At 35.4% G+C, this 10,449-nt stretch overlaps 1 non-coding gene across 1 annotated transcript; it reads left to right on the top strand.

Moving 5' to 3' along the window:
* The first annotated feature begins 5,804 nt into the window (after positions 1-5,804).
* LOC131175759 (small nucleolar RNA R71) lies at positions 5,805-5,911 on the top strand. The gene has a single exon (XR_009145949.1). It is a non-coding gene; the product is annotated as a small nucleolar RNA R71 (small nucleolar RNA).
* The last annotated feature ends 4,538 nt before the right edge of the window (positions 5,912-10,449 follow it).

The following is a 10,449-nucleotide window of genomic DNA, read 5'->3' as shown; positions in this document are numbered from 1 at the left end:
CAAGTTTCGGAGTTTTGAGAAAAATTGTGGTTTTGCTTGCCAAAAGCAGTCCACAAGCTATGGAATTCTATCATGACCCCATAAATTTCCAAATACATACAAACACCATAAAATTGAGGGATTTAAGTTCATCATCTCTTAGCACTCATCAAACACAATATATTCATTTAGCTTATGCAAGCATTTTTCAATTTAGGCACCAATTGTGACTACCCTTTTGCACATTCAATGAAATGGTCTCCTTTCTAAACTTATACCAAAAGCATATTTTCAGCAGCATTTGAGACAAGTTCCAAGCATTCAAGAATTGCAGAAAAGACATAGAAATTGACCTTTTTAGCAGCATGAACAGTAGCATGAACAGTAGCCAAAATCTGCAGAATTCAAAAATTAGCAGCAATTCCAAACAAAAGCATGCAAATTCCTATCAGACTACAAAATTATATATACACTAAAAGGTGAAACTTAACAAACATTATTTTTGCACTTCAATAAAGCTCTCATCAGTCCTAAATATCAAAATTGATCCTCATTCAAGTTGCATTTCACAGAGTTTACACAAAACACAAAATCAAACATGTGCTATCAAGTGGATTGCAATATAAGCAATTTAGCACAAGTTTAAAGGTGTTACTGTTCACAGGCACTGCATAAAGTGCATAATTTTGTTTATACTTGCTTCTTTTCAATTCTTTTTTTTTTTTTTTTTTTTTTTTTTTTTTTTTTTCCAGAAGTGTAAACTTGCCCCATCTTCATGAATGACCTACAAAAGATAAACAAATGTCACTTTTGAGATTAATGGGGGTGAAAACTGAAATGAAATTAAATGGAAATTAATTAACTATAAAAGGATACGCTTGGGTTGCCTCCCAAGGAGCGCTTGTTTAAGGTCTTAAGCTTGACCTTCCACTCCAATTCTCCTAAGTATCCCTGACTGGAGAACCAAGCCATGAAACCTCTACAAACTTTTGTGTGGGTTCTCCAACAATATAATGTTTTAATCTCTGCCCATTAACTTTGAAAGTCCCTGAGGTCTCATTGCCTATCTCAACAGCTCCATAGGGGTATACTTTTATAACAGTGTAGGGTCCTGACCATCTTGACTTCAATTTTCCTGGAAATAACCTTAACCTAGAATTGTATAGGAGAACAACATCACCTTCTTGAAATTCTTTCCTCCTAATATGCTTATCATGCCATCTCTTAGTTCTTTCCTTGTAAAGCTTGGCATTTTCATAAGCATCCAATCTAAGCTCCTCAAGTTCATTTAGTTGCAGCATTCTTTTTTCTCCTGCAGTTTTTAAGTCAAAGTTCAGTGTTCTTATGGCCCAATATGCTCTATGCTCCAACTCCAAAGGTAAATGACAAGCCTTCCCATAAACCAATCTAAATGGGGTAGTTCCGATAGGAGTTTTAAAGGCTGTTCTATAGGCCCAAAGAGCATCATCTAACTTTAGTGACCAATCTTTCCTTGAACTATTCACTGTTTTCTCAAGAATTCTTTTCAGCTCTCTATTGGAGATCTCCACTTGACCACTAGTTTGTGGATGGTAGGGTGTTGCAATCTTATGCTTCACTCCATATTTTTGCAATAATCTTTCAAATTGATGGTTGCAAAAATGAGAACCTCCATCACTTATAATGGCACGTGGAGTTCCAAATCTTGTAAAAATGAACTTTTTAAGGAATTTAATCACAACTCTTACATCATTAGTTGGAGATGGTATAGCTTCAACCCATTTGCTTACATAATCTACTCCAACTAAAATGTATTTGTGTCCCAAGGACAATGGAAAAGGTCCCATGAAATCAATGCCCCACACATCTAATAATTCCACTTCCAATATGTTTTGGAGGGGCATTTCATCTCTCTTTGAGATATTACCCATCCTTTGACACCTATCACATGCATTTACAAACTTCCTCACATCCTTAAACATGTGTGGCCAAAAGAACCCTGCTTGAAGAACTTTTTCTGCAGTCTTTGTCACACTCATATGACCCCCATAAAGTGAAGAATGGCAATCTTTGATAACATTCCCTATCTCCTCATCAGCTAAACATCTTCTAATCAGCCCATCTCCACATTTCTTGAACAAAAATGGTTCCTCCCAATCATAATCCTTCACATCAAAAAGAAATTTCTTCTTTTCTTTGCCATGTTAAATCAGGTGGAAGGATTCCACACACTAGATAGTTCACAAAATCTGCATACCAAGGTGTTTTTGCATTCATGATTACTAGCAGTTGCTCATCAGGAAAATAATCATCTATTGGGGGCTCTTTTCCCAGATTGTCTCATTGTTCTTGCCTCAATCTAGATAGATGATCCGCTACCACATTTTCTACTCCTTTCTTATCTTTAATTTCCAAGTCAAACTCTTGAAGGAGTAACACCCACCTTATCAATCTAGGTTTAGCCTCTTTTTTCTGAAGGAGATACTTGATAGCTGCATGATCCGTGTATACTATGACCTTAGACCCCACAAGATAGGACCTGAATTTATCTATTGCAAATACTACTGCCAAAAACTCTTTCTCTGTAGTAGAGTAATTTATTTGAGCATCATCTAAGGTCCTACTTGCATAGTATATTGCATACACCTTCTTATCTTTCCTTTGTCCCAAAACAGCCCCAATGGCATAATCACTAGCATCGCACATTAACTCAAAAGGTAATGACCAATCGGGTGGCTGCATAATAGGAGCAGATATCAAAGCTTCCTTTATCCTGCAAAAAGCATTCATACAATTAGTATCAAAATTAAATTCCACATCTTTACTCAATAAATTGGTAAGAGGTTTAGAAATCTTAGAGAAATCCTTGATGAATCTCCTATAAAATCCAGCATGCCCCAAGAAACTCCTCACTCCCTTCACAGATGTTGGGGGTGGCATTTTCTCAATAACTTCTACCTTTGATTTATCCACTTCAATACCCCTGTTTGACACAAGATGTCCCAAAACAATTCCTTCTTGTACCATAAAGTGGCACTTTTCCCAATTCAAAACTAAATTGAACTCTTCACATCTCTGCAAAACCTTAGACAAGTTAGATAAGCATTCATCAAAAGATTTACCATACACAGAAAAATCATCCATGAACACTTCCATAATACCCTCAATCATGTCAGAAAATATAGACATCATACATCGTTGGAATGTAGCAGGGGCATTACATAGTCCAAATGGCATCCTTCGGTATGCAAAGGTACCATAAGGACATGTGAAGGTAGTTTTATCCTGATCATGCAGGTGAATAGGGATCTGAAAGAACCCTGAATAGCCATCCAAATAGCAAAAATAAGAATGATGAGCTAGTCTCTCAAGCATTTGATCTATAAATGGTAATTGAAAATGGTCCTTTCTAGTTGCCTTATTCAATTTCCTATAGTCTATACACATTCTCCATCCAGTTACAGTTCTTGTAGGTATTAGTTCATCATTTTCATTTTTCACCACTGTGATGCCCCCTTTCTTAGGTACAACATGAACTGGACTTACCCAATTGCTGTCAGAAACAGGGTAAATGATACCTGCATCAAGCAATTTCAAGATCTCCTTTTTCACAACCTCTTTCATGTTTGGATTCAATCTCCTTTGTGATTCTTGAGAGGCTTTATGGTCATTTTCCAACAAAATTCTATGCATGCACACAGAAGGATGTATTCCTTTAATATCATCAATGGTATAACCAATTATCCTTCTATGCTTCCTAAGAACTCTCAATAATTTTTCAACCTCACAATCAGTCAATTTAGCATTAACAATCACAGGATATGTAGAATTTTGCCCTAGAAAAGCATACCTGAGATTTGTTGGAAGAGGTTTCAACTCTACCTTAGGTGCTTCACTTTTCTCAAGCTTTGATGATGAAGTTGTTTCTTGCTTCAAGTCCCCAATTTTTTCAATATCAACCATAGGCAATGGTGGATTTCCTTCCAAAATTGTAGCATATTCTGCAGCTTCTTCAATTTCATCCCTTTTTTTGATGTTATGAACCAAACAAGCTTCTAAGGGATCTTTAGGATGTTGCTTTTTAAGCACTTCTCTAACCTCTTCATCTATCACATCAACTCTCAAGCATGAGTTTGAATCATCTTTCTTTTTCATTGCTTGAAACAAATTAAATTCAACTTTCTCTTCCCCAACTTCTAATGTAAGTCTCCCATTTTTTACATCAATCACAGCTCCAGCAGTAGCAAGGAAAGGTCTACCAAGAATAATAGGAATGTGTACATCCTCCTCCATCTCCAATACCACAAAATCCACTGGTATGAAAAATTTTCCAACTTTCAGAGGAACATTCTCAACTATTCCAATTGGAAATTTAATAGACCTATCTGCTAACTGTAGTGATATGGTAGTAGACTTCATTTCTCCAATCTTCATTTTCTCATAGATAGACAATGGCATCAGACTAACACTGGCTCCAAGATCGCATAAAGCCTTATCTATACTGATATCCCCAATGTGACATGGTATGGAGAAACTTCCAGGATCCTTCAGTTTGGGTGGAAGCTTATTTTGCAAAATAGCACTGCTTTCCTCCGTGAGAGCTACAGTCTCAAATTCCTCCAATTTCTTCTTGTTAGATAAAATCTCCTTCAAAAATTTAGCGTAAGAAGGCATTTGTGCTAAGGCATCAGTGAAAGGAATAGTCACATGCAAAGACTTCAATACCTCCAAAAACTTCCCAAATTGTTTATCCAATTTTGCTTTCTGAAACCTTTGTGGGAATGGTAAAGGTGGCATGTAGGCTTTAGGTGCAACATATTTGGGCTCTTCTTCTTTGCTCTCCCTCTCCTTACTTGCTTTTTCTTCCACTGAATTTTCTTTCTCAGTTTCAATTCTAACTTCAACTTCAGTTTGTTCATCTTCTTCTCTGCTTTTCTTTTCTTCAACTTTCTCTTCAATATTTTTATCCCCATTCTCCAATATTTTTCCACTTCTCAATGTAATAGCCTTGCAATGCTCCCTTGGATTCTCAGGTTGGCTAGGAAGCTTCCCAAATGCTTTGTTACTTGAAGGGCTAGCTTGTTGAGCTATTTGATTCTCTAACATCTTGTTGTGTGTTGCCATTTGATCCACTTTAGATGCTAATTGAGAAATCATTTCTTGTTGACTTTGATGGCTCACAAGTAGAGTTTCAATCATAGATTCCAATCTAGCTGTCTTGTCTAGTTATGCTTGTTGTGGTAGAGGTGGAGCAGGTACATTTTGAGGTTTAGAAATTCCAGGAGGAGGACCTCTATTCTGCTGAAAATTCTGATGTTGTTGATACCCAGAAGGTTGCTGAAAATTCTGATTCTGTCCTTGTCTACCTCCCCAAGAGAAATTGGGGTGATTTCTCCCATGCTGGATCATAAGTTGCAGAAAATGAGTTACCACACGGTCTTTGATTGTAGTTCCCCACATAATCCACTTGCTCACTTGAAAAATCTTGATTAAGTGCAGAAAAATCTGTTTGCACAATTGACATTTGCGACTCAATTTCTAGTGAATTACTAGAACCTCCGGCTGAAGAATCTACTTTCATACTTAACTTGTCCATCTTCCTTGTCAAAGCATCAAACTTAGCATTAATCATATTCATGGCATCAAGCTCAAACATACCAGATGGTTTCTTGATCTCATTCCTCTCACAACTCCATTGGTAGTTGTTATAAGCAATTTTATCAAGAGCGGAAAAAGCTTCATCTTCAGATTTCTCCGTAAGATCACCTCCAGAAGATGCATCAATCGTACTTCTAATAGCTGGTGAAACTCCATTGTAAAAGTGTTGAACAAGCATCCACTTAGGAATCCCATGATGTGGACAACTCCTTTGCAAATCCTTGTACCTCTCCCATGCTTCATACAAGCTCTCATCATCTCTAGGTTTAAAAGAAGTCAGCTCATTTCTTAGCTTAGCTGTCTTGCTTGGTGGAAAATATTGAGCCAAAAATGCTTGAGAAAGTTCATCCCATGTTGTGATAGAACCCGGTGGCAAAGAATGTAACCACTCTCTAGCTCGGTCCTTCAGAGAAAAAGGAAATAATCTGAGTCGAATTGCATCATCAGAAACTCCATTTATCTTCAACATATCACTGATCTCAAGAAAGTGTGCCAGATGCACATGTGGACTTTCACTTGGATTTCCTCCAAATTGTGCTTGTTGTACCATTTGTGAGTCTGAGCTTGATTCAAAAGTATTAGCTTCTACCCTTGGTCTTGTGATACTTTGCATGAAATCTCCAATGTTAGGATAGGCATGATCCTTCACAGAGCGGTTGTTATTGTTATTGTTGTTGTCAGCCATTTCTTCTTGTAATTGCTCTTGCTCTTGTGCTCTTTCTTGTTGTTGTTGAGCTTTAATTTCAGCTTTTCTCCTCTTAGATTACGCTCTTAAAGCTTTTCTTTGTCTTCTCTATTTCTGGTCAAAGAATAGATTGATTTGTTCACATTTGTTCCTTCTCATAAAATAAAGCACCTGAAAAACAAAAAAAAATAAACAAATTCTCAAAGTAAAATGGTAAAAAGAAAATAAAATAAAATACCCAAATTAACCAAACAAACAATTGTTCAATATCAAACAAAAATCAAATCCCCGGCAACGGCGCCAAAAACTTGGTGTGGCGAATCCGCAAGTATACGAGTCGTCTCAAGTAATAAAGTGATGAATCAAGTATCGTTCCCACGAGGATTTGCTGTTTGATTACTAAACTATGAATGAAGCGATTATTTGGGCTAATGATTAATGAATAAATGGTAAATGTAAATGAGCAAGGTAAATTGATTAATCCAATTGAAATGGGTAAAGAGCAAACAAATAAATTCTAATTCTAGCTCGCAATTAAACTAAAATTAACAATGGGTAATTTAAGCAAAAGTCTATTTATGGTAAAAGTGATTCCAGAGTTGGGGGTTTATGCATAAATTAGTTGGGATTTGTCTTGGGCATTCCAATTTTTAAGGAAAAATAGAGTTTGAAGGAAATTGATTCTAAATCCCTTTGATATCTTTTTCAAGCAAATCAAAGTGTATTCTAAAATAACCAAACCTACTTTCGTATGTATTTGATTACTTTAAAACCCATTAAGTTTTGTAACCAATAATTAATTCCTCTTAAAGTCCTAGTTTATTTCTAAATCTAGGTGATTTTAAGTTCTAATCCATGATTACCCATCAATGACTTTCACCTTTCGGTCCTTCAATCAAAGATTAACACAATACCCAATGGGTACCAACATTAGGCAAGTAAATCAAGCACACAAGGAAGGAGTCAAAACTCATATTCATATAAAATAAGGAAATACCCAGTCCAAATCCACAAATTAATCTAAGACATATTTCCCAACTCTGAAATCTAAAGAAATTACTCACTCATGATGGTATTTACAAGAAATATTGATGGAAAAGTAAAGAAAAACATGATAAGAGGACTGAAATAGAAAAACCCAGGTGGAAGAACCAAAGTCTCTGGTTTCTGGAGCTCCAAAACTGGTGCAGCAGCTCCTCCCCAAAAGAAAATGGCGTCTCCTCCCTTTTCTCTATTCTCTTTTTTTCTTTCCTTTTTTTCTTTCCTCCCTTTCCTCCCTTGGCAAAAATAAGGAAATGATGAATTTATATGGTCCCTAAAAGTTGCCCTAAAAGTAAATAAAAGACAAGGAGTGGATAGGAAATGAGGTGTAAAATTATCCAAGTCAGCAGCACTATTCACGTTAGGCGATGCCGCTTAGGGTTCGGCTTAACCCTAAGCAGCTTCTTAGCAAATTTAGCCTCTGGTCGCACTGTCTGCTTAAGGTTAAGCAGACCTTCAGCAAATCTCGGCAGACTTATAGTAAAATGGACTTTTCTGCTCATGCTTGACTTGTGTTGCACCTTAAGCATTGCCGCTTTACCCTAAGCATGACCTTAAGCAGAGTCTCAAGCAAATTTCGGCTAGTTTGCTCTTTCAAGGCTTGATTTCTTCAACTTTCCTCCATGCTTAAAGAACTTCAAATCTCTTCAAATTATTTCCTATTGCACTCATTGATCTTCGATTTGCCACAAAATCCTATCAAAAACAACAAAATTACGAAAATCAAATATAAAGTATCTAAAGTTAACAAATAAGCTAAAATAAAGCTAAAAACATAAAATATACTAAAATATAAGGGCAAAATGGATGCAAAACTACCCTAAAATGCCTATATGAAATGAGTGTAAAAAATTCCCCCAAACTCAAACATTTGCTTGTCCTCAAGCAAATTAAAACAATTAATACAATTTGGGGTACCTTACCTTAAATTTATGAAAATTACTTATCCAAACTCTCAAGCTTACTTTTAGCCACCAACAAACCATATACCCACTTTCAAGATGCAAAGAATTCAGTCATTACCAAAGTTATCACCGCTTAGCCTTGGGTCAATTATCCATATCATCAAGCCCAAACCAATCAATCACAGAGAATAATCATGCCTAAATAGACATTAGGGTAATCCATAAACTAAAGTGTCTCAAATAATGATGGAAGTAAATGGATGGATTTAATGATATCCCAATCCCATAGGCAATTCTCCTATTCCAATCTCCACTAATGTAGCAAAACACCATCAAAAGATCAAAAGGACTTTCAAGGGTCGTAATGGGGCTAAGGGGGTGATAATGTGGCTAACAAGAAAGGGATAAGGGTAACAAAATATGAGAATAATCAAATTATTAAAAGATCAAGACACAAATTTTTTTTTTATTTTTATTTTTTAATTTTTTTTAGGAAGGATTTGGGAGAAGGAACTTTACAACTATTCACCAATGCTAGCATATAATTTTGAAGCTTTTAGAGGGACTATATAAATAATATTGACTTTGAATTACAATTGTCCCTTTCAATTCACCCCCAAACTCATTTCTTTGTGTACTTGGGTGGTGAATTACTTTACATACCATAATTGAATTTGCTAGCCCTTTTTTTTTTTTTAGTCACTTCTCCCAAGTAATTATTATTATTATTATTATTATTTTTTAAGTGTATCTATCACTCAAAGAATTATTCTCATGGAGGGTAGGTAAGTGTTTGGGTTTATGGCTAGGCATTAATGTGGGTTCCAAAGGAATAAGAGGGATAAATGTAGGCTCAAATTGGTTCCAAAGGGAAATTTTTAAGTGAGGTTGGCTAAGGCTAAAATATGGGTTTAAAATTCAAAGAATGCCTAGATCATTTCTTTTTCAAGTGTATGCTATGATTTCGCCTTGAAAGGTTTAGAAAGATTGTTCTAGGATTGGTGAGACATCAATTAGCTACTTCTCACCCAAGAGTTTTCTCTAGGCACTCAAAGTCAACGCAATTGATTGGGTGGCCCTTGGCTAAGAAGATATAAACTAAAGCAAGAATCTAATAAATTTGCACCTATCTAGAGCTTTCAATCCATCAAACCCTTCTAAAAGTAAGCTCAATTGCTCTTCAAAGCAACTCTCAATCCTCTAAGGACAAGGTAAAAATTTATTTTTATGATATGCATGATCCTAAAGTAAATGCATAAATCGAATTAAAATTAAGTGTAATCTATATGAAGACTATATGCAAATATATGTATGTAGGTATAGACATGTGTGTGGTATATGTATAAGTATATGGATTATCTATATATGGATGCATGAAATGCAATAAATGAATGAAAGAAATTTTTTTTTTTAAAATTTTGCAAAAATTTTGCCCTCACCCCCAAACTCAAATGAAACATTGTCCTCAATGTTTAAAATGAATGCAAAAAATGGGCAAAATTGTGTGAATTACTCAATTATTGAAATTTATACAATTGGGGATTAAATCAATATAAGCTCAAGAATTCCAAAATTAGCTCAAAGTGATATTAACAATGAAGCTTTAGAGAGAAAAAATGCGAAAAAGTATCCCAAATATATGAATTTATACTGCTTAAGATGTTGCTTAACCTGCTGCGTAGGGTAAAGCGGAAGCATAAGCATTGGCAACAGACCATAAGCTTAAATGGTGTAAGGGTAAGCTGTTACCTCCAACTGATGTGGAACAGGTGTGGCTCAGAGAAAATTTGTGCAACTCATTAATGTCAACAAAATTAGGATTGAAGAAAAGATAAAGTGCTAAAATAATGTTCAAGAAAATGAAAGAGTGTAAAGAAATAAAATGTAACAGTTAAATCAAAAATTAAACCAAGAAACATTCACAGAGTATTTATGTCCATATCAGAAGATAAAATAAAATAAAGTAAACGAAAGGAAAGAAGTGCAGAGATAATAATAAAAACTAAGTACCAAAGTATTACAACGATGACCAAAGTTTGAAAATTAAAATAAACAAATTACAAAAATAAACTTAAAACAGAAATTAGAACTATTGCTACTGATCAAGCTTTGCTGTCAAGGCTTTTCTGCTAAACCAGGGTGTGCTTCATGTTCTGCAGTAGGTTCATTGTGATCCGAAGCTTCAGAAGCAGTTTCCAAGTT

The sequence above is a fragment of the Hevea brasiliensis genome, chromosome 17 (assembly GCF_030052815.1).
Source record: "Hevea brasiliensis isolate MT/VB/25A 57/8 chromosome 17, ASM3005281v1, whole genome shotgun sequence".
NCBI lineage: Eukaryota > Viridiplantae > Streptophyta > Magnoliopsida > Malpighiales > Euphorbiaceae > Hevea > Hevea brasiliensis.
This window is presented reverse-complemented; position numbering and strand designations above follow the sequence as displayed.